The sequence below is a fragment of the Prionailurus viverrinus genome, chromosome E2 (assembly GCF_022837055.1).
Source record: "Prionailurus viverrinus isolate Anna chromosome E2, UM_Priviv_1.0, whole genome shotgun sequence".
NCBI lineage: Eukaryota > Metazoa > Chordata > Mammalia > Carnivora > Felidae > Prionailurus > Prionailurus viverrinus.
In genome coordinates, this window is record NC_062575.1 from 46,562,202 (window position 1) to 46,586,827 (window position 24,626).

Genomic DNA, 24,626 nt, shown 5'->3' on the forward strand with positions numbered 1-24,626 from the left:
TTTGTTGGGACTCGGGGATAAGAGCGACATCGCCTTGGTCCCCGGAGGTAGGAGGGGCGCCAGTATGGACAGAGAACGCCAAGGCTATTTTTGAGGAGAGCGGGATTGGCTGGGCTAACTCCAAGCTTTGGTCTTGTGTCCCCGGGGTTTTGGTAGATAGGGAGGCCGGACTTGAGGCCGAGAGCACAAGGCCCCCTGGTGGTAGACGTAGTCCCTGGGTTTTTTGTTTTTGTTTGTTTGTTTGTTTTTGGTGTTTGTTTGTTTGTTTTTTAATTGGTAGCTAGGTGACAGGTGACACTTAGAATAAATTTACAGGGGTTGTGGTTGGGAGGTCGGGGGGGATGAGGAGTGAAGAGGAAGCATAATTTGACAGTTTTGTTCATCATGATTTTTTTGCATGAATTCTGATTTTCAAAGATACTACCTTAAAATATTTATCTTGAATACTGAACTTTTATGGTGCCCCTTATATTTTGCCCCCAAAGTCCTGGCTGTAGGGAAAGGCATGAATAGATCTGACACTATATGAACCTCATTGGCACCTAACTGGCTTGTAGAGTTGATAGGAGATGAAGGCCTGGCTTCTGGGCATTAAGTAGCCAGAAAGAGCCCTTTGGGAGCTTACCCTGAATGGTTGAGTTGGGTTATCTTCTCTTTCTTGATTTCCTTAGTATCTACAATTTCCTGATAACTGAACCTTCCAAAGCCCCACCCACAAAACACCTCCACGACCTATCATGGTGCACGTATTCGAAGACTACTCTTGAATCTTCACACCCTACTCCAGAATATCTTCCAATATCTCTTTACCTGAAGGAGTAAAAAAACAAAGTTTGCATGTTAGTATCAGCCTTCCCCATTGGATGGTGTTTAGGAATGAGGATCGGCCCAGTGACCTATTCCAGTCCTGGTGGCATACCTCACCAAGAGTTTCGTATCCATGAATGTGAAATGCTTGCTAACAACTCACTACGAACCAAAGTCAGGCATGGGGCTGTGAAGAGCATACATGAAATGGAGGGACTGAAAGCTTTAGAGAAAGGATTGGGGTGCTGGTGGGGGGAGGTGACTGGAGGTAAGATTCTGAGATTATCCAGATCCCTATGTGTAGACATGTGTGTACACAGTCAGTGAAGAGAAACCTAGGCTGATAGGCTACCTGTAAGAAGTCAAACATAATATAACACAGCAGGTCAGGTGAGGAGCACTTGGGTGGCTCAGACAGTTAAGGATCTGACTCTTGATTTTACTCAGGTCATGATCTCACGATGCATGAGTTTGAACCCCCCTGTTGGGCTCTGCGATGACAGTGTGGAGCCTGTTTGGGATTATCTCTTCCTCTCTCTGCCCCTCCCCTGATCAGATGAACACTGCTCTCTCTTCTCTCTCTCTGTCAAAATAAATAAACATTAAAAAAAAAAAGCAGGTCAGGTGATGATGTGACTCTGCAAACTTACTCATACCCCTTTCTCTCCTTCAGGGAGGGGAAAGGGGTTGGAGGTTGAATCAATCGCCAGTGGCCAATGACTTAATCAATCATGCCTGCCTGTGCAAAAACCCAAAAAGCCTTCATAAAAAGCCAAAAAGACGGAGTTCAGAGAGCTTCCAGGTTGGTGGAGATTCAGGAAGAGTGGTCACTCAGAGCATGAAAGCTCTGTGACCCTTATCCATACCTTGCCCTGTGGCTGTTCCATCTAGCTGTTCTTGAGCTATATCCTTCTATAATGAACTGGTAATCCAGTAAGTAAAATGTTTCTCTGAAATCTGTGAGCCTTCTATCAAATTAAATAAACCTGAAGAGGGAGTTGTGGGAGCCTCCAATCTATAGCCAGTTGGTCAAAGCCCAGGTGACAACGTGGACTTGTAATTGGCATCTTAAATGGGGGGATGGGAGGGAGTCTTGTAGGACTGAGCCCTTAACCTGTGCCATGTGATACTGTCTCCAGGAAGGCAATGTCAGAATGGAGTTGAAATGTAGGACACCCAGCTGGTGTCTGAGACTTTCTTGAATGTGTGTGTCGGGGTGGGGGGGGGACCCACAGTTGGAATTAAGGTGCAGAACCCCTTTATTATTTTTTTTAATTTAAAAAATTTTTTTTCAATATATGAAATTTATTGTCAAATTGGTTTCCATACAACACCCAGTTCTCATCCCAAAAGGTGCCCTCCTCAATACCCATCGCCCACCCTCCCCTCCCTCCCACCCCCCATCAACCCTCAGTTTGCAGGACCCCTTTATCTTGAACCTGAGTTTCCTTAATAAATCTCTGTGCTTTTTTTTTTTTTAATTTTTTTTTCAACGTTTTTTATTTATTTTTGGGACAGAGAGAGACAGAGCATGAACGGGGGAGGGGCAGAGAGAGAGGGAGACACAGAATCGGAAGCAGGCTCCAGGCTCTGAGCCATCAGCCCAGAGCCCGACGCGGGGCTAGAACTCACAGACTGCAAGATCGTGACCTGGCTGAAGTCGGACGCTTAACCGACTGCGCCACCCAGGCGCCCCAAAATCTCTGTGCTTTGAGATTCAATCTCTGTGCTTTGAGAAGTCCTATTTCCCATACTCCTAATTGCACTCTGAGGCTCAGAGATGTGAAAATCCATTTAAATTATAAACACAGTGGGGGAAAAAAAAAAAACTAGTCATGCCCATCTAGGAAAATCAATTAAGAAGAAAAAAATTGAAGAAATATTCTTTGAAATTAAAAGCCAGACAAACTACTGTGTCACTGATGACAAAGAAGAAATTGACCTGCAATCTATTAAATCACTGGAAGAAACAATGGTGAAAATACTAGAATAAGGGTACTTTGGCACCCAGAGATCTTAAAAACAGTGCCTCCCCAAAAGCACTATAGGAGGAATTTCTAGTTGGAATAAACTCAGAAAGTTTAAATAAAACTGATCACAAAAAGGGAAGGACAAAACTCCATAACTGGACAGTGAGGGGGTGTGGGTGAGTCTAAATCACCAAAAAGTCAAATCATTAAAAATTAATTTCCAGTGAATGATCATGAGTAAAAATGATGGTTAGAGGGAAGTTTTTAGCCTGAAAGTAATCTATGACTTAGACATTAAGGCAGAGGCAGAAAACTAAGGAGCTAGCAATCACCTCTTAGGTCAGAAAATGAACAGGAAAACAAGGATATGAGAGAGTAAAGAAATAATCAGATGAGGGTGGGTGGGGGCACTTATGGGAACGTAGGAGGCAGAAGTGCAGTTTGTGCGTAAAGTCATTACAGAGACAGTCCTTGCGGGGGGGGGGGGTACACAAAGGATCATACTAGATGTGGAAGATGACAGTTACCCCTGGAAGGTATATTCAGGGGTTGATATCAGATTGTTAAAAAAAAACAAAAACAACCTACGAAAGAGTCAAGTGTAGAGCCTTTCCCATCCTATGCACAGATGGGAGGGTGGCATGAGTGACATCAGCACATGATGGGCAAATGGGGTAAATAAATAAGTAGAGGAAACAGCCTTCAAGAGTGAGATGAGGGGGGCACCTGAGTGGCTCAGTGGGTTAAATGTCCAACTCTTGGTTTCAGCTCAGGGCATGACCTCACAGCTTCTTCATGGGTTCAAGCCCTATGTTGGGCTCTGCATTGATGGTGAGGAGCCTGCTTGGGATTCTCTTTCTCTGCCCCTCCCCCATTTGTACCATCTCTGTCTCTCTCAAAATAAATAAATAAACTCTTAAAAAGAAAGAGTGAGATGAGGAAAATGTGCACAATCCTGTCCTCGGAAAGAAACACCAGTAAAATACTCATGTGGGAACTCTGGGGTTCGAGGGTAAGAGATGGCTGCCCACACCTCTGCTATGTCCCTGCAGCCACAGGCTAGCAGGCAACACCTTCTGTTCCAACAGAGTTGGCCAGAGAAGGCAGTTAGAGCAGAAGTCAGGGAGAAGCCAGGGCCTCCCAAAGGGCTTGGAGACCCGCTGGTGCCACAGTGACTCCCCAGCGGGGAGGAGGCTCCACAGTGAGAGAAAAAACACGAAGTAAACACAGAATTTGTATATTTTTATAATAAAATATTTCATACACATTCAAATAGAGGTGGGTACAGTGGCAGAAAATAAGACAGAGGAATCAGACACCACAGATGTGTAATGATGGATAAATAAATTATATGTAAGGAGAGTTTATCCACATATGCAGGCTTTATATGTTCATAAATACTTATATTTATGCACCATAGAGATGCATAAACCAGTAGAGATGTTCACACAAACTGCACTCACACTGTGAAGTCAACAGAAGATGAAGTAAAAACAAAGCGGTTAGAGAGCATCACTCTATTTTGTGAGACACACACAAACACAGCTTCTCACCTCCCTTCTGAACACCACTACTGCCTGCAGCAGTAGAGGCCAATTCCAGCACGGGCTACTTCTACAATGTCATAAACATGGATATACATACCACAGACCTCACTAGAAACTAAAGCCAGGAAGTGCAGAGACTGCGGAAGACAGACTTCAAGTAAGAGGGACTATAAAGTCCAGGAGAAGGCACTGGGGAGTAGTGATTCCAAGAGGATCCAGATGCCTGTGCAAGGGCCAAGCAGTGAGCAGACATATGTGACTAGTACGTTAGCATGAACTCAAACATCATCTAATTATAGTGCTTCTCAAATGTCGGTGCAACAGATCCACCCGGAGGGTTTGTTAAACACAGATTGCTGGGCCTCACCCGGAGTTTCTAATTCACTGGTCTGTGTGGGGCCTAAAAATCTGCTTTTCTAACATGTTTCCAGATGACACTGATGTTGCTGGTCCAAGGACCATACTAAGATCTAGTCTAACACTAGGGGCACCTGAGTGGCTCAGTTGGTCAGTTAAGTGTCCGACTTCAGCTCAAGTCATGATCTCACGGTTTGTGAGTTTGAGCCCCAAATCTGGATCTATGCTGACAGCTCAGAGCCTGCAGCCTGCTTCGGATTCTGTATCTCCCTCTTTCTATCTCTATCTGCCCCATCCCTGCTACTGCTCTCTCTCTCTCTTTCAAAAATAAATAAATAAACATTAAAAAAAAAATAGATCTAGTCTAACACCAGGTCAGGAGGAGGTACTAAAGATAAAAGAAGCAACAGAAGGAACTTAAAGACTACGTGGAGGGGCTTCTCTGTAAACTCCTCAAACGTAAAAACCTTTAAGACGCTGAAAGAGCATTTACAGCATCATGTCTACAATAAAAGGTACCATGGAGGGAGTGCTCTGTCAGGTAGAGTGACAGGCCCAAGCAATGTACCTATGTAAACCTTCCCCAAAACCTGTGACCCTGGTGCTCTGAGAAATCCTACTTTCCACCCTCTCTCATTGAGATCTGATACTCTGTTCGCTGATAACATCCCATCACAGCACAGGAAAGAACATCATTGATATGCCCATTTTATGGTATTTATGGACTTTCTTAGGTAAAAATACCACTCATGTAGAAATTTTTAAAAATAAAATTTTCTTTTTCTTTTTCATATAAAAGAATACAAAATTTCTTATCAGTTTAATGGAAATCCTAAAATACATAGAAAAGATATAAAAATGATTATCAAAAATACTCAACGAGGCAAAGCAGTACTTAAGAGTGAGGTCTTATACATCCTAAATTATATATAGCTACATATGATATTTTAAAAATCAAGGCAGGGGCGCCTGGGTGGCTCAGTCGGTTAAGCATCTGACTTTGGCTCAGGTCATGATCTCACGGCTTGTGAGTTCAAGCCCCATGTTGGCTCTGTGCTGACAGCTCAGAGCCTGGAACCTGCTTCAGATTCTGTGTCTCCCTCTCTCTCTGCCTCTCCCCTGCTCACACTCTGTGTGTCTCTCTCTCTCAAAAATAAATAAACATTAAAAAAATTTTTTTAATCAAGGCAAAAACATAAGGGGTGCTACACACCTCTAAATTTATGCATTCCAGTTGTCCAGTTTAACGCTAGTTAATTTGGAGATCTGTCAAGAAAGATACATTAAAAAAAAAATGGGGAAATGGGAACCCTCTTGCACTGTTGGTGGGAATGCAAATTGGTGCAGCCACTCTGGAAAACAGTGTGGAGGTTCCTCAAAAAATTAAAAATAGACCCACCCTATGACCCAGCAGTAGCACTGCTAGGAATTTACCCAAGGGATACAGGAGTACTGATGCATAGGGGCACTTGTAGCCCAATGTTTATAGCAGCACTCTCAACAATAGCCAAATTATGGAAAGAGCCTAAATGTCCATCAACTGATGAATGGATAAAGAAATTGTGGTTTATATACACAATGGAGTACTACGTGGCAATGAGAAAGAATGAAATACGGCCCTTTGTAGCAACGTGGATGGAACTGGAGAGTGTGATGCTAAGTGAAATAAGCCATACAGAGAAAGACAGATACCATATGTGTTCACTCTTAGGTGGATCCTGAGAAACTTAACAGAAACCCATGGGGGGAGGGGAAGGAAAAATAAAAAAGGAGGTTAGAGTGGGAGAGAGCCAAAGCATAAGAGACTCTTAAAAACTGAGAACAAACTGAGGGTTGATGCGGGGGGTGGGAGGGAGGGGTGGGTGGGTGATGAGTATTAAGGAGGGCACCTTTTGGGATGAACGCTGGGTGTTGTATGGAAACCAATTTGACAATAAACTTCATATATTGAAAAAAAATGGGGAAAGTGTCTAACTCAACTAATGGGGCAAAGAAAATAATCATTAGTAAGTAACTGCAAATAAATACCCAACCAAGATAAAAAAGCATGTCACCTCCTATGGGAAAAGGCTGAAATGAGGGTTACAGGAAAAAACTATGACCCTCAAAGAAAAGCAAGACAGAATAAATCAGGCCAAAATGTTAAGGAACTGGAAATGAGTCTCCAGATCAGAAAAGAAACACGACAAATGAAAAGAGAGAAAAGAGGGAGCAACAGGGATGTTGCTCACAGACTCCAGGGATGTAGAGGTCCATGAGAATAATGGACACTGCAAGAGAGGTGGAGTGTGTACATAGAATCATTCTCTAGAGCTGTGCTGTCCAATAATGTAGCCACTCATCACACGTGGCTACTGAGCACTTGAACATGGCTAGGCCGAATTGAGAAATGGTATAGGTACAAAATACACTCCAGATGTTGAAGACACAAAAGGATGCTAATTAAGGGGCACGTGGCTGGCTCAGTCCGTGGAGTGTGCAACTCTTGATCTTGGAGTTGTGAGTTTGAGCCCACGTTGCGTGTTACTTAAAAATAAAATCTCAAAAAAAAAGTCAATTAACTCATTAATAAGTTTTATATCAATTAAATGTTGAGACCATACTATTTTGGAAACATTGGGTTATCCAAATGTTAAAATTAATTTCACCTGTTTCTTCTTAATCTCCCAAAAGTAGCTACTAGAAAATTTAAAAATACATATGCAGCTTGCATTATATATCTATTTATAAGTACTGTTCTGGAGAGAAATGGTCTCTAGCAGGGTAGGGTCATAAGGACATAGGAGGGGTGGGTGGAGGGAAGTGACAGAGACACCCCTGGGAAGCAGCTTCACTTGCTGGCACTGGGGGACACTGGCGATTCAGGTGTGGACATGCCTCATTTATGCATAGCAGCAGGGTTAGCATGGGTGACACCTATGGGTGCTAGGCTGACATTCGAAACTATCTAGTTTTACAGAACTTTTTAAAAAATACTGTTATATCAATGACAGCTCACAGAAAAAATTGTAATTGAAACAAGAAATACTTAGGACAAATAATATATACATACACAGCATCAAAACTATCTGGGTAACAACAGAGTCCCACTTCTCCACACCGCCCCCCTCCAATTCCATTAAAGTGCAAATTATAAGAGAATTGAAGCTCCAAACCAATAAGCTGAGATTGTGAGAATGTTTCTGTTTGGAGCAGGAATCTCACTTCCCCAGTGGCGTTGAAGGTGCCTTCTACTGTGATCTCTGCACTGTGCCCTTTTGACGAAGTTACCGCTAATGTTGAGTTAGAAATCAGTAACAGAAAAACTAGGGGAAAACCTAATTTGGATGTTTAAGAAAACAAAGTTCAAAATTCACTGCTAAGGAGAATGAATCTTCATGGGAAATATGAAATACTTTTTCATGAAAATTCAAGAAAATTCTAACAACCGAAACTTTTGGAATTAGGGTAACCCAGATGAGATTTTAATCCCCCTGAAGGACTTAATTTCCTACGCACCAAGAGCACTTTACAGCTAGAGGTGGAAAATTATCTTTATAACTTCTCACAAAAGATTGAAACTAAATATCCAAGATCAGGTTTTCCTACTCTGATAGAACTGCTCCTGAGAACAGAAGAGGCCTACAGATCTGGAAACTACTCAAGGAATCTGTATTGCTCCTTCATGGCATACCCACAATGGGAACCTAGCAATAACAATAAAACAAAACAAAACAAAACAAAACCAGACAACTCTTGTAATATGGTTAGAATCTGAGGTCTTCAGAGGTGCCTGGGTGGCTCAGTCTGTTGAGCGTCTGACTCTTGATTTTGGCTCTGGTCATGATCTCAATTCATGAGTTCAAGCCCCATTATGGCTCTCCACTAGGAATGCTTGAGATTTTCTCTCTCCCTATCTCTCTGGCCCTCCCCTGTTCTCTTTCTCTCAAAATAAATAAATAAACTTAAAAAAAAAAATGAAGTCTTCAGCTGGGACATTTTCTATCCTGGAGTCTAAACAAGCCAAATATAACCCCTTAAAATGATGTGAATAAAATTAAAGAAGGCATTGGGAGAGAAAGACAGATGAGAGGTTTAAAGGAACACTTGCTTTTTTACTCCAACTTTCAGGGGTCCTCACTGATGAGGGGTCCAGTCCCAGCTCTGGACCAAAAAATGGGAGAATTTTAACATGATTAGTGCTTTCTTTATTATATATAGTTATAAAAACATTCTCAATAGTTTGTGTAAAAAATAACAACTATCACAGGTGACTAAGACATAAAAACTATCTCCCACTCACCTACCCACAAGCTGAATAATTTTAAACTGGTAGGGTCATTGTCTCGATTATCACCATGACGTGAGATCAAAACCAAATCAGCAGGTGCCATATAAACTGGATGTCTCAACTGAAATAAATATATGCTGTGCCTGATGAGGCAACTGAACTTATCCACTGGGGCAGCACACCAGGAGGTGCCACACATGCATCTAGGTGTGCATTTGAACAGAAGGATCAAACTCTCACCCCACAGCTCCTCTGTCCCTCACTGGCACTGCAAGGGTGGAGCTGGGAGGGAAATCCACATCCTAGCAATACCATGGGGAAAGAGATACTTTGGAATTTTGCCCTGATTTCTGAAGGGCATTTTCTCTTCTCCCTCTGGGTTATGTTTAAATCCTCCTGTTGTCCACTCATCTACCATTTTGCCACCCCGAACGACAGCCCAAGTCATCTCCTGGGCCTTTCTTGGTGTGAATTTTGAAAGCTTAGCCTTACCTCTTCAATCTCTACAAGATTTGCCCAAAATTCCGACCTGAAAGAATAAAAAACAAGATTTGCTTGAGAAGGTTCAGTCTCTTCCTTCTTAGAGGAACCTTTAAAGAACTATTAGTCCAAGGAGTTGACATGGCGGAGTAGTAGGGGCACCCTAGGCTTTCCTTGTCTCTCAAATATAGCTCTATTGAGGTCAGATCACTTGGAACCCTCAAGAAATTGAACTGAAAGTGGCAGAAAGATCTCCACAGTTGGAGGGAGACAGCTTGGCAGATGTGAAGTGCGTGGATGTGAACTGGGAGAAAAAAATGGCAGTGCCACAGAGGGGGAAGGAACCCTTTCCATGGAAAGTCAAAAAAGAGAGAAAGAGTTGAGTTAGTGTGGCATCAAGTTAGCACAACAGGCAAACTTTTCTGGACCACAGACTGGGGAGAAAGAAGTACTGAGTGTCCCAGATCTTTTTTACAAACAGCTTTTGGAGCTCAAACTCTGGGGTTTTGAAAGTGCATGACTTTCTCCAGAGCAGAGCTGTGGCGGGTGCTCCTGGGGAGGAGGGAGCTGCCCCCACAGTGCATAGTGTGGTGTAGAGATCTCCAGGGTGCACTGGGAGAGAACAGTCCCCTTCCTGGAGTATTTTTGGAAAAGGATATATTGCCTCCCCAAGGACAAGAGACCCTGGAGGTGCCAGCCAAAGGCCTTTCATGAGCAGGGTGGAGAGGCTCTACTCCAGATAAGGGGAGCAGATCCGTGCCTTACTGGGTCCTTTAAGACTTTGGGTTTTGGTGGTGCCTGGGTGGCTCAGTCAGTCAAGCCTCCAGATCTTGGTTTTGGCTCAGGTCATGATCTCATGGTTCATGGGATCGAGCCCTGTGTCGGGCTCTACACAACAGTGCAGAACCTGCTTGGGATTCTCCCTCCCTCCCTCCCTCTCTCTCTTTCTGTCTGCACCCCCCTCTCAAAATAAATAAATAAACATTAAAAATTTTTAAGAAACACTTTGGGTTTTGAATCCCAGCCACACACCAAATAAAAAATTGCAGAACTGTGGTGCAGGGCAAGCTAACTGCCCTCGCTATTCCTTTAGGGCTGTATGAATAAGCAGGGGTTGAGATCCCTGGGCAGGGACGAGACATTGCGTGGTGCCATTTCCCCCCCAAAATCAACACTGTGGGACCTCAGAGAGCAACACAGAAGCCCCCAGTGGAGGCGGGATCACTTAACACCAAACCCTGCCACTCTGTGCCTGGCAACTGTTTATTTACTGGGGCAAGACTGACTCTGAGCCAACACAGCCAGCCTCTCCTACAGACCATCACAGCCAGCACTCCACATGCGCCAAAAGACAACTCTTTTTTTGTCTCCTGCTCCTTTTTTTCTTTTGGTTTCAGGCTCATAGTTTCTTATCTGTTTTTTTATTTTTTTCATTTTTCTTTTCTCTTTTTTGGGGGGCAGATCAGTCTTTTTTATTCTTTTATTTTTCCTTCTTTTTCTTTCCTTGTACTTTTTTTTCCCTTTCTGTTTTTTTGGAATCAGTTTTATAGTTTTTCGATTCTCTGTTTGGTCTTCTTTTCTCCCCTTTCATTTTTCTCTTTATATGGGATCAGTCTCCCTGACCCCCTTTTTCCTTTGTTTCCAGGGTTATTTCAACAAACAAATCAAAGCACACCTGCTTTAAGGTCCAAACATTCCATCACTACAAGCAAGGAGGAGCTCTGCAGGGGACTGACCAGTGGGGAAGAGAAGCCAAAAATGCAACAGCAGAGTGCATGCAACATACACCAGAAACCCTTCTTGAAGTACCAGGCCCTGGACAGTGTATGACCGCTTTTTAATATGGTAGTACTCTCAGGTGCAGGACACATAACAAACCTTTAAAATATGCAAAAGACAGAAACTTAGCCAAAATGACAAGAGGGAGGAATTCTCCCCAGAAGAAAAGTCAAGAAGAAATCACAGCCAGGGATTTGCTCAAAGCAGATATAAGCAATATATCTGAACAAGAATTCAGAACAATAGTCATAACACTACTAGCTGGGCTTGGAAAAAGCATAGAAGACACCCGTGATGCAGAGATCAAAGACCTAAGAACTAGTCAGAATGAATTAAAAAATGCTGTAACTGTGATGCAAAATAAACTGGACACAGTTGACAACAAGGACTGAAGAAACAGAGGAGAGAATGTGTGAAAAAAGATAAAATTATGGAAAATAATGAAGCTGAAAAAAAGAGGGAACGCAGATTATTAGATCATGAGGGGAGACTTAGAGAACTAAGTGATTCCATGAAACAAAATAATATCCGTATCATAGGAATTCTAGAAGAAGGGCAGGAAATGGGGGAAGAAGGTTTATTGGAGCAAATTATAGCAGAGAACTTCCCTAATCTGGGGAAAGAAACAGTCATTCAAGTCCAAGAGGCACAGAGAACTCTCTTCAAAATCAACTCCCCTCAAAAATACAAAGATAAAGAGAGAATTCTGAAAGCAGCTAGGGACAAAAGGTCCTTAACCTAGAAGGGTAGACACATAAGGGTAGCAGCAGACCTGTCCACTGAAAACTTGGCAGGCCAGAAGGAAGTGGCAGGAAAGACTCAATGTGCTGAATACGAAAAATATGTAGCCAAGACCGCTTTATCCAGCAAGGCTATCGTTCAGAATAGAAGGAGAGATACAGACTTTCCCAGACAAACAAAAACTAAAGTAATTAATGACCATTAAGTCAGCCCTGTAAGAAATTTTAAGGGGGACTGAGTGGAGGAAAAAAAAGAAGGCTAAGGCAATGAAAGAATACAAAGGACCAGAGAACGCCACCTCAAACACCAACTCCACGGGTAACACAATGGCACTAAATTCATATCTGTCAATAACCACTCTGAATGTAAATGGACTAAATGCTCCAATTGAAAGACCGGGGCGGGGGGGGGGGGGGGGGGGAAGGGAGGCACCTGGGTGGCTCAATTGGTTGAGCAGCTGACTTTGGCTCAGGTCCTGATCTTGCAGTGTGTGAATTTGAGCCCTGTGTCGGGCTCTGTGCTGACAGCTCAGAGCCTGGAGCCTGCTTCAGATTCTGTCTCCCTCTCTCTCACTGCCCCTCCCCCACTCACACTCTGCCTCTCTCTCAAAAATAAATAAACGTTAAAAAAAAGACATAGGGTATCAGAATGGATAAAAAGTAAGATTCATTTATATGCCACCTACAAGAGACTTGTTTTAGACCTAAGGGCACCTGCAGATTGAAAGTGAGGAGATGGAGAACCATCTATCATGGTAATGGAGGTCAAAAGACAGATGGAGTAGCTATATTTATATCAGACAAACTAGATTTTAAAACAAAGGCTGTGACAAGAGGTGAAGAAGGGCATTATATCATAATTAAGTGGTCTATCCATCCAGAAGAGCTAACAATTGTAAATATTTATGCTCCCAACTTGGAAGAACCCAATATATAAATCAATTAATCACAAAGAAACTCATTGATAATAATACCATAATAGTAGAAGACTTTAATACCCCACTTACAACAATGGACAGATCATCTAAGCAGAAAATCAACAAGGAAACAATGGCTTTGAATGACACACTGGACTGGATGGACTTAACAGATATATTCAGAATATTTCATCCTAAAGCAGTAGTATACACATTCTTCTCGAGTGTATATGGATTATTCTCCAGAGCAGATCACATACTGGGTCACAAATCAGCCCTCAACAGGTACAAAAAGATCGAGATCATTTCATGCACATTTTCAGATCACAACACTATGAAACTTGAAATCAATTACACAAAAAAATTTGGAAAGCCCCCAAATACATGGAGGTTAAAGGACATCCTACTAAAGAATGAATGGGTTAGCCAGGAAATTAAGGAAGAAATTTAAAAACACATGGAAGCAAAAGAAGATGAAAACATGACAGTCCAAACCCTTTAGGATGCAGCAAAGACAGTCCTAAGAGGAAAGTACATTGCAACTCAGGTCTATCTCATGAAGCAAGAAAGGTTCCAAATACACAACCTAACCTTACACTTAAAGGAGCTAGAAAAGGAGCAGCAAATAAAGCCCACGGCCAGCAGAAGAAGGGAAATGATAAAGATTAGAGCAAAAAATAAACAATATAGAAACAAACAAACAAAAAATACCACAGATCAGTGAAACTAAAATGCTGGGTTTTTTAAAGAATAAATAAAATGATAACCCCCTAGCCAGACTTCTCAAAAAGAAAAGAGAGGACCCAAATAGATAAAAATCACAATGAAAGAGATCACAACCAACACCACAAAAATACAAACAACTGTATGAAAAATTATATGCCAACAAACTGGACAATCTGGAAGAAATAGACAATTCCTAGAAACTCACACACTACCAAAACATAAACAGTAAGAAATAGAAAATTTGAGCAGGCCCATAACCAACAAAGAAATTGAATCAGTTATCAAAAATCTCCCAGCAAATAGGAGTCCTGGGCCAGATGGCTCCCAGGGGGATTCTACCAGATATTTAAAGAAGAGTTAATACCTATTCTTCTCAAACTGTTCTTAAAAAATAAAAATGGATGGAAAGCTTCCAAACTCATATTATGAAGCCAGATTTATCTTGATTCCAAAATCAAAGACCCCACCAAAAAGGAGAATTACAGTCCCTGATGAACCTGGATGCAAAATTCTCAACAAGATACTAGCAAATTGAATTCAACAGTACATTAAAATAATTATTCATCATGATTAAGTGGGATCCTGATCATGCCCTGGGCTGCAGGGCTGGTTCAATATTCACAAATCAATCAATATGATAAACCACATTAATAAAAGAAAGGATAAGAACCATATGATCCTTTCAATAGATGCAGAAAAAGTATTTGACAAAATACAGCATCCTTTCTTGGTAAAAACCCTCAAGAAGGTAGGGATAAAAGGAACATACATCAACATCATAAAAGTCATATATGAAAGGCCCACAACTAATATCATCCTCAATGGGGAAAAACAGAGCTTTCCCCCTAAGGTCAAGAACATGACAGGGATGTCCACTCTCACCACTTAGTTCAACATAGTACTGGAATTCCTAATCTCAGCAATCAGACAACAAAAAGAAATACACGGCATACAAATTGGCAAATAAGTCAAACTTTCACTTTTTGCAGGTCACATGATACTCTACATGGAAAACCTGAAACACTCCACCAAAAAACTGCTAGAACTGATACATAAATTCAGCAAAGTCACAGGATATAATATCAATGTACAGAAACCAGATTCATTTCTATACACCAATAATGAAGCAACAGGAAGGGAAATTGAGGAATAAATCCCATTTACAAATGTACCAAAAATCATAAGATACCTAGGAATAAACCTAACCAAAGAGGTAAAAGATCTGTACGCTGAAAACTATAGAAAGCTTATGAAAGAAATGAAAGAAAACACAAAGAAATGGAAAAGCATCCCATGCTCATGGACTGGAAGAACAAATATTGTTAAAATGTCTATATTATCCAAAGCAATCTACACATTTAATGCAATCCCTATCAAAGTAATACTAGCATTCAAAGGGCACCTAGGTGGGGTGGTTTAGTCGGTTAAGTGTCCAACTTCAGCTCAGGTCACGATCTCACAGTTTGTGAGTTTGAGCCTCACATCCAGCTCTGTGCTGACAGCTCAGAGCCTGGAGTCTGCTTCTGATTCTGCCTCCTTATCTCTCTGCTCCTCCCCCTGTTCACGCTCTGTCTCTCTCTCTCAAAAATAAATAAACATTTAAAAATTAAAAAAAAATAATACTAGGATTCTTTACAGAACCAGAACAAACAATCCTAAAATTAGTATGGAACCAGGAAAGACCCCGAATAGCCAAAGTAAAAAGAAAACCAAAGCTGGAGGCATCACATTCTGGACTTTAAAGCTGTACTACAAAGCTATAATCATCAAGACAGGATGGTACTGGCACAAAAACAGACACATAGATCTACGGAGCAGAATACAGAACCCAGAAACGGACGCACAAACGTATGGCCAACTAATCTTTGACAAAGCAGGAAAGAGTATCCAATGGAAAAAAGACAGTCTCTTCAGCAAATGGTGCTGGGACAACTGGATCGTGACATAGAGAAGAATGAAACTGGACCACTTTCTTACACAATGCACAAAAACAAATTCAAAATGAATGAAAAACCTAAATGTAAGACAGGAAACCATCAAAATCCTAGAGGAGAAAACAGGCAACAACCTCTTTGACCTCAGCTGCAGCAACTTCTTACAAGGCATGTCTCCAGAGGCAAGGGAAACAAAAGCAAAGAACTGTTGGGAGCTCATCAAGATAAAAAGCTTCTGCACTGCAAAGTAAACAACAAAACTAAAAGCCAACTGACGGAATGGGAGAAGATATTAGCAAATGATATATCGGATAAAGGGTTACCCAAAATCTATAAATAACTTACCAAAGTCAACACCCCAAAAACAAACAATCCAGTGAAGAAATGGGCAGAGGACACAAATAAACACTTTTCCAAAGAAGATAACCAGATGACTTATGGACACATGAAAAGATGTTCAACATCACCCATCATCAGAGAAATACAAATCAAAACCACAATGAGATACCACCTCACACCTGTCAGAATGGCTAACATTAACAACTCAGACAACAACAGATGTTGGTGACAATGCGGAAAAAGAGGATCTCTTTTGCACCGCTGGTAGGAAGGCAAACTGATGCAGCCACTCTGGAAAACAATATGGAGGTTCCTCAAAAATGTAAAAATAGAACTACCCTACGATCCAGCAATTGCATTACTAGGTATTTATTCAAAGGATACAAAAATGCTTATCCAAAGGGGCATATACACCCCAATGTTTATAGCAGCACTATCAAAAATAGCTAAACTATGGAAAGAGCCCAAATGTCCATCGACTATGAATGGATAAAGAAGATGTATATATATAGAATGGAATACCACTCAGTCATCAAAAAATCTTGCCATTTGCAATAATGTGGATGGAACTAGAGTGTATTATGCTAAGCGAAATAAGTCAGTCAGAGAAAGACAAGTATCAGATGATTTCACTCATGTGGAATTTAAGAAACACAATAGATGAACATAGGGGAAGGAAGGAAAAATAAGATAAAAACAGAGAAGAGGGCAAACCATAAGAGACTCTTAAATAGAGAACAAACTGAGGGCTGCTGGAGGGGATGTTGGTGGGAGGATGGGCTAAATGGGTGATGGGCATTAAGGAGGGCACTTTTTGGGATGAGCCCTGGGTGTTATATGCTAGTGATGAGTCACTGGGTTCTATTCCTGAAACCAACTACACTATATGTTAACTAACTGGAATTTAAATAAATAAATATCAGTCCAGTGTCTTCCCATCTCTCTCAACAACTCTTGTGACCCTCCTTCAGGAGCAGAAGGCAAAATCTTACCCAGGCCCACCTACCTCCATGAACTGTAACACAGCACAGAAACTCAATATAATTTAACATAATACAAAGTCAGGAAGGGATGCCCACCATGAAATATTAAATCAATAAAGTTGCAGTGATGGGGATGGGGGAGGAGTCATACAAGACTCTAGGGATGGGCTGCAAGTGGGTCCTGAGAAATTCCACATTCTGGCAGAGGTAGGAGGTGGGCAATCAGGCTTTGAAGAGAAAGGTAAGCCAAAATTCTATCAGTGCAAACACACACAATTAAGATCACACGAGGTCAAGTGAGGTGGGTTAAGAATGACAAAAAGCAGAGGAAGCAACTGAAAATGTGAAGGGGTTTCTCCATAAGCCATTAGGAGAGTAAATGCACCTCCAGGAAGTGTTTATAGCAGTATTTCTTCAATTAACAGGGCAAAGGTTGGGGCAGCAAGGAGCAGGCACTTCCCCTGGATCATCAATGTGAACCTGGCAGCCAGTCACTCTGAATGCTACCATTTTCCCTATGACAAATCAAAGCCACAGAGAGGTTCATTGGTAGGTTCAAGGTCAGACAGGTAATAAAGGCTGGATATGTGATCTGAATGAGGCTGTTGGCCTCCCAGGACTGTGCCTGATGCTCAATGAGTAAAAATCAACCTCTCATAGTGATAAGTACAATCAAAATATCTCTCCAAATCCATCAAGTTATTCTTTTTGGTTAGTATTTGCTTTGTGAGCTAGACAAGGCAGAAGAAAAAGGAGAAAATGAAAACTCAGTAAACACATTTCTAAACTGATGCATGGTCAAAGAAGAAAATGCAATATTCCCAAGGAAAAAATTTCATTTGGCATAGGGACCTAAGCCTATATGAGGTCTCTCACCCAAAGTCATGAAATAAATCCTACCAAAATAAGAGATCCACTGAGTAATATTTTAAAGGAAGGTAGTAGGAAGGTCAATTTGGGAAGGTAGTGCTATTACCTATTATTAAAAGAGTCAAACCAGGGGTTTTTGTTTTTGTTTTTTAAACAAAACAAAAATCTCTAAACCTCCTTAACTAGCTGTTCCTTTTACAAAAACCACTCTATATATCTCTTCCCAAAAAATAAGATTTTAAAGAAATTGGGGAATTATTACTAAAATATAAAAATCAGTAACTTATTTTCCCTTAAAACAAACAAACAAAATTCCAGAGTAACTTGCTGTGCCTTTCACAGCAATTTCTCAAAATAAATGTTATGAAGCCTAGGACAATCAAAACTAAAAGTTGGGTTTAAAAAAATTTTTTTGACATTTATTTATTATTGAGAGACAGAGAGAGACAGAGCACGAGCAGGGGAAGGGCCGAGAGACGGGGAGACGGGGAGACGGGGAGACACAGAATCGGAAGCAGGCTCCAGGCTTTGAGCTGTCAGCACAGAGCTGGACGCGGGGCTTGAACTCACAAAACCTCGAGATCATGACCTGAGCCAAAGTTGGACGCTTAACCGAAGGAGCCACCCTGGCGCCCCAAAACTAAGAGTTGGTTTTAACATAAAATCCCCCAAGCCGCTATAACTGGCTGTCCTTATCACAGACATTCCACTAAATAATAGAGCTAACGAGAATGGAATTTTTTTAAAGGTTGGGCGCTATAGTATCAATACATTCTAAACCAGGAATTTGTTTAATAAACTTGAACCCACTAGCCAACTGTTCCTGAAGGGTGTCCTGCAAAAAACACCTGCCGAAAAATAAAAGGATCCTTTACCCGGGTGGACTGAAAAATGCTCGCTTTTACCTTTAATATCAAGACCCTGCCAGTCGGTGGTCGGGAAACCACGTGGAGCAGTCCCTGCGACGGCGCCCAAATCCGGTTGGAGCAGGCAGAGCTGAAGGTTTACCTCTGGGATTTGGAACCCTAGCGACTGCTGAAATCCCAGGCACGCACTACGCACCCGGAGACTTCAGGGTGGCTGCGTCCCTCGTCGGGCGGTCTCTTGCCGGGACAACGCAAAAATGTGGAACAACGCTCAGCGCCATCTGCCAGTACGGCTTCTTTCGGCCCCGCGCTCGCCTGTGCCTTCGCGTGGGGACGGGCTTTCGGAAACGGCGGTCAAAGGGAAACCCGATTAAATGTTAATAACTGTACTCGGTTTCAAGGCAACACCGAAGAAGGGAAGAATGAAGGTATCTCAAACATAAGAGTCCTTAGCCAATGGATGTGCAAGGGAAGAGGGGTTCTCCTCTTCTTGACAAATAAAAAGCGTTTGCGGACGCCCACCTACAAACAATAACAAAAGTTTCTTGCGCGACCCTGGGCAGGAACGCTTGCCCTGGGCGCAGCATCTCGGCTTGCAATCATGTTTCGCGCTTTTGGCTTCATCTTCTCGGAGATTTGCACTCGGCGCAGGAGACCCTCTGGCCTTGTTACGACCCGTAAACTCCGAGACTCGACTTGGTACACGGCAGGTCTCTTTACCAATGGACTAATAAATCATAAATAATAAAGGAAATGGACAGAGAAGATATTAATGAATAAAATCAGACTATTGCGGTGAAGGGCCCCTTCTCTGCAAAAACCAAATCCAGGGGCAAGTTGCAGGTTTCCAACCAGCAATCAGAGTACAGAGAGAGCAGGTAGCAGGGCTTTGCATTTGATTCAAATAACTTGTCAGTAAAGTCCCAGGGTTTGCAGCCATTTTAATGTTCTCCAGGTTGCCTCAGTTCTGGGCGCTGCGCTTCGCTTATAGGAAGCCATGACCAACGGGTTTAATTTCAGCAAACTCCTCTTATGTAGGTATCTGGAACTCTCTTTGGAGGGAACAGTTTAAAATTTCCATTTCGAAGGGTCTGTGGCCTTCTTGCGTTTGTTTGTTTCCTCCCCTGGGACCCGCGAGCCAGTCGACTCCAATCTCCACCCACAGAATTCAGAGCCCTATTCTGCTCCGCGACTGTTTTCCAAATAGAGGGAACAGTATTATGCAGACTGGCTCTCTGGTTCTGATCTGGGCATTTGCGTTCAAGCCCAGACAGTGCCATGCACGTGGACGGTGGTTTTGAGGGACAGGAGGACGGAAAGAGACCATGATCGACAGACCAGCGCTCCTAAGGCTGGACCTTCCAACAACAACGGCGCTAAGGGGAGTCCTGCGAAGCCGGGCCAATCAGGCTGTGAATGACCGGTGGGGGCAGGTCTTCGCAACAGCAAAAGGTCCCTGGGAGGAATCCACCGCACCAAGGGACGCTGAAGCGTTGCTTTGGGAACCAAGGGCCTTTCAGGTCTTGATTAGATCCTTTCTCCCAGAATTTTTCTGTTACTGGCTCATCTCCCTATGAGGTCCCAGTGTGCCGATTTCCGCTGTGGAGTTTTCTCTAGTCTCGGGACTATTTCCTAAATCACTGCGCTAATCTCACTCGTCTGCCTCTGATTACCGCAAGTATTTGTCGCGTGCTGGCTCTTGTCCCAGCTAGATTGGCTGTTTCGCTCGCTTCTCAGAGGGATTTTGGAAGAGGGGGCAGGTCCGGGGTACCTGTTGTGGGGGAGGAGGGGAGGAGGGGGAACGGGCTTCTCCACACCTTTGCCCACGCAGGATCCCCAGGCTGTGACAGAAGAATCATTGTCTTTTCCGGAAGGTTTTAAATATGAGATACCTGGGGAGAGGGCAGAATTGGAGCCTGGTAGGAACTGGGGAGGAGGGAGCATGGAAGGGTGGGAGATGCGCCAACTAAGGCGGTGTCTTTATTCCGCTATCTTTATTTTACACCATACCTTTGCCTAGTCAGGTTTCCCAGTCTGTACTAGGCACACCTCTCTCTTCTACGGGGATCTGAGGAGGATATTAGTCCCCAGTCTCTCCTCCCTTGACTGGATTGGAATTGATCCCAGAGGTTTCAATCTCAATTTACACATCTTGGGTGGAAGGGGTGGCGTCTTTGAACTTTTAAAATATTCAGTTTTTGCTGTTATATTTATCACTCTCTTCCTTTATGGATTCTGAATTTCGCTTCTTACATGCAAAGGTATTTTCATCCTTCGTTTAAAAAAAAAAAAAACACCTTTAGGGGCGCCTGGGTGGCTCATGGTCATGAGCCCCTCCCCATTCATGAGTTCTAGCCCCCTGTGGGTCTCTGTGCTGACAGCTCAGAGCCTGGAGCCTGCTTCAGATTCTGTATCTCCCTCTCTCTCAAAAATAAATAAACATTAAATAAAAAAATTTTTAAAAACCCTTTATTTTCTTCTAATTATGTTAGCGTTCTGATTCTTAAATTTCTTTTGGAGTTGATTTTGGGGTACCATGTGAGGTAGAGATGAAATTGGGTGTCATCCTTGAGCAGGGGCCATGCTGATCTCTGTCATTCCAATTTTATGAGACCAGTGTTCTAACTCCTGAGCTACGGAGCCTGTCATTCCAATTTTAGTTATGTGCTGCTGAAGTGAGCACAGTGTGAGGTAGAGATGTAACTTTTTTTTCCCCAGATAAACAACTGTCCACACACCATTTACAGAACAGCCATTCTTTCCAGCTCTCTTTATGTTTGTGTTCCTATCCCAATACCACTCTGAAGCTTTATGGAATATTTGGCTCCTGATAGGGCAAGTCTTTCCATTAATGTAATTACCTTCCAAAACGTTTCTGGCTCTTCTGGCCCATTTTGTCTTCCAACTGAGAACTGGTATGAGCTAGTGAATTCTATTTTTAAAAATTGATGCTGGCATTCTGATTGCGATGGCCTAGAATTTAAAGATTACCTTAGAAAGAACTGACATTTTAACACTAAACCTACCTATCTAGAATTGGGATATCTCTTTCCCTTTATTCAGGTCTTTTATGTCCTTCAGTAAAATTTTATACTTTTATTTATACAGATCTACCATTATTCTTTCTAGACTTTTCTCAGGCTTTATTCCAAGACTTATTTTTAGACCTGTCTAAGGTCTTATTTGTATGATAGTTTATATTGTGATTATATACTACATTTTCTAAGTGATTGTTACTAGTGTGTACATTTTTAAGAGTTGAACTTATTTATATTGAGTATAAAACATGTAGAAATAGGTAGTTTTGGGGGTGGCCTGGGTGGCTCAGGCAGTTGAGCGCCTGACTCTTGATTTTGGCTCAGGTCATGATCCCAGGGTTGTGGGACTGAGCTCTATGTCAGGCTCCGTGTTGAGTGTGAGGCCTGCTTAAGATTCTCTCTCTCTCTCTCTCTCTCTCTCTCTCTCTCTCTCTCTCCGCTCCTCTCCCCTGCTCCCACACTCTCACTCTCTAAAATAAATAAAGGAATTAAATAAATAAATAAATAAATAAATAAATAAATAAATAAAAGAAATACGTAGTTTTGCTTTGCTTAAATAAATTACACATACTGTTTTGTACTTGTTTTAGTTGGTTAACATTATTTCTTGGGAATTTTTCCATCTCAGTACATACAAGTATTTCAGTTTTTTTTTAAACTCGTTAGTTTGGGGGCGCCTGGGTGGTTCAGTTGGTTAAGCATCCGACTTGGTCTCAGGTCATGATCTTGCAGTTTGTGAATTTGAGCCCGTGTGGGGCTCTGTGCTCACAGCTCAGGAGCCTGGAACCTGCTTCAGATTCTGTCTCCCCCCTCTATCTGCCCCTCCCCCACCTGCACGTGCTTTCTCTCGCTCATAAACATTAAAAAATTTGTTTTAAACTGCTTAGTTTCACAGTAAAGATGAGCCATGGTTATTTACCCATTCCCTACTGGTGGATATTTAAATTATTTTCAGTGTTTTGATTTCACTGCAACACTGTAATGAGTATTTTTAAAGTGTTACCTTTTTTCATTTATGTGATGTGACTTTTGATTTAGGTTGGAATTGCTCACCAAAGAGTCTGTGCATTTTGACTTTTCATAGGCACTGTGAGACTGTCTGGTCAAATATTCTTTCCCAGAAGCCACCTATTGGGGTGTCTGTTTCTACCACAGCTGCCAACATGACCACTCAGGACCATTTGTGGCCCCTTGGACTAGTGGACTCCCATTGGTCTGTAGCTGGGGACAGAGGTGGGGGGCGGGGGATGAAGAACAGGCTTCTGTGTTTTCCTCCCCTGTGTTGGCTGCTCTTTCCTTCTGGAATTTCTCTAAGATGAGAACATAGTAGACCTTCAGAATCCTCCATGCCCTTCATTTGTTGCTTCATAGCTGTCAATTGCACTGAATCCAGAAAAATTCCTCAGATCTATCTTCCTGTTCAACATATGCATTTAAACTGTATTCATTTTGGGGAGCCTGGGTGCTTCAGTCTGTTAAGCATCTTACTTCAGCTCAGGTCACGATCTAGGCTCAGGTCATGATCTCTCAGTCCATGGGTTCGTGGTCCATGGGTTCAAATCCCTCATGGGGCTCTGTGTTGACAGCTCAGAGACTGGAGCCTGCTTCAGATTCTGTGTCTCCCTCTCTCTCTGCCCTTCCCCCGCTTGCATTCTGTCTCTCTCTCAAAAATAAATAAACATTTTAAAAAAATTTTAAATAAACTGTATTCATTCTTCCATCCAGCCCATTTATTATGCTTTTAATTTCAACAAGTTCATTTTTATTTTCCAAGTTATTTTAAAGTAGTAACTTCTCATATTTCACTGATCAGAGTAATTAGACTCATTCTAATATTCTGCCCTGTTTTCTTTATTAGCCATCTGCCTTGGTTCTGTAAGTGCTTAACTTTTTAACTACAATCTACCATAGAAGACGCAAAAATAGTATAGAGACCTTCTGTGTGTTAACATCTTCCCCTAAATATTAACATCTTATAGAATCTCGGTATAATTATCAAAACCAAAAAATTAACATTGTACAACAATAAGTAGCTTTTTCCTATTAGGGTATTTATGTTTAACATATTTGTATGCTTAATATTTAAACTCACTGCTCCCTTCATATTCAAGAAATCCTATTTATTTTGCTTTCTTGTTCTTTTATTCCTGACTTTTGTTCCACTCATTTTAGTTTCTTCCCATATAGTGATACAGAATTTTAATCCCTTTGCCTTATTTAATATTATTCCTTGCTTCCTATTTGTCTGATATTATTGCTACACTTGAAACTATTTTGTTAACACTTTCTTGTGATACCATTTTAAAACGTCTTTTTATTTTTAGCGTGTATGAATCTGTTTTGGCTGTCTCTTATAAACACCATGTAGCTGGAAATTTCTTTTCCAATGTTAGAGTCTTTCTCTTTTCATCCAATAATTCAACATTCTTCTAAGGAATCAAAAGTAATAGTTTTTTTTTAAAGCAATGTTAAGCTATTACTACACAGCAGGCTCATGTACAGATTTTACATGGATTGTAAAAAAAAAAAAAAAAAGGACTATGCCATTCCATGCTAAAATATATATATAGGGGCACCTGGCCGGCTCAGTCAGAAGGGTGTGTGACTCCTGATCTCGGGGTCATAAGTTTGAGCCCCATGTTGGGTGTAGAGATCACTTAAATAAATAAATAAACATATATCATATATATATGAGAGAAAGAACATATATGTTCTATATATATATATATATATAGAGAGAGAGAGAGAGAGAGAGAGAGAGAGATACAATTACTCCTATTATTTAAATGTATAAAATAAGACCAGAGGGGCGCCTGGGTGGCGCAGTCGGTTAAGCGTCCGACTTCGGCCAGGTCACGATCTCGCGGTCCGTGAGTTCGAGCCCCGCGTCGGGCTCTGGGCTGATGGCTCAGAGCCTGGAGCCTGTTTCCGATTCTGTGTCTCCCTCTCTCTCTGCCCCTCCCCCGTTCATGCTCTGTCTCTCTCTGTCCCAAAAATAAATAA

General features: G+C 41.9%; 1 long non-coding RNA gene across 1 annotated transcript in view; it reads right to left on the minus strand.

Moving 5' to 3' along the window:
- Window positions 1-647: 647 nt before the first annotated feature.
- LOC125153635 (uncharacterized) overlaps window positions 648-24,626 on the minus strand; it is a 31,448-nt gene continuing 7,469 nt past the window's right edge. The window contains exons 3-4 of the long non-coding RNA XR_007147530.1: window positions 9,444-9,480; window positions 648-810 (exon numbers count right to left, since the gene is read on the minus strand). This is a non-coding gene — a long non-coding RNA (uncharacterized LOC125153635). The remainder of the gene's footprint in view (window positions 811-9,443; window positions 9,481-24,626) is intronic.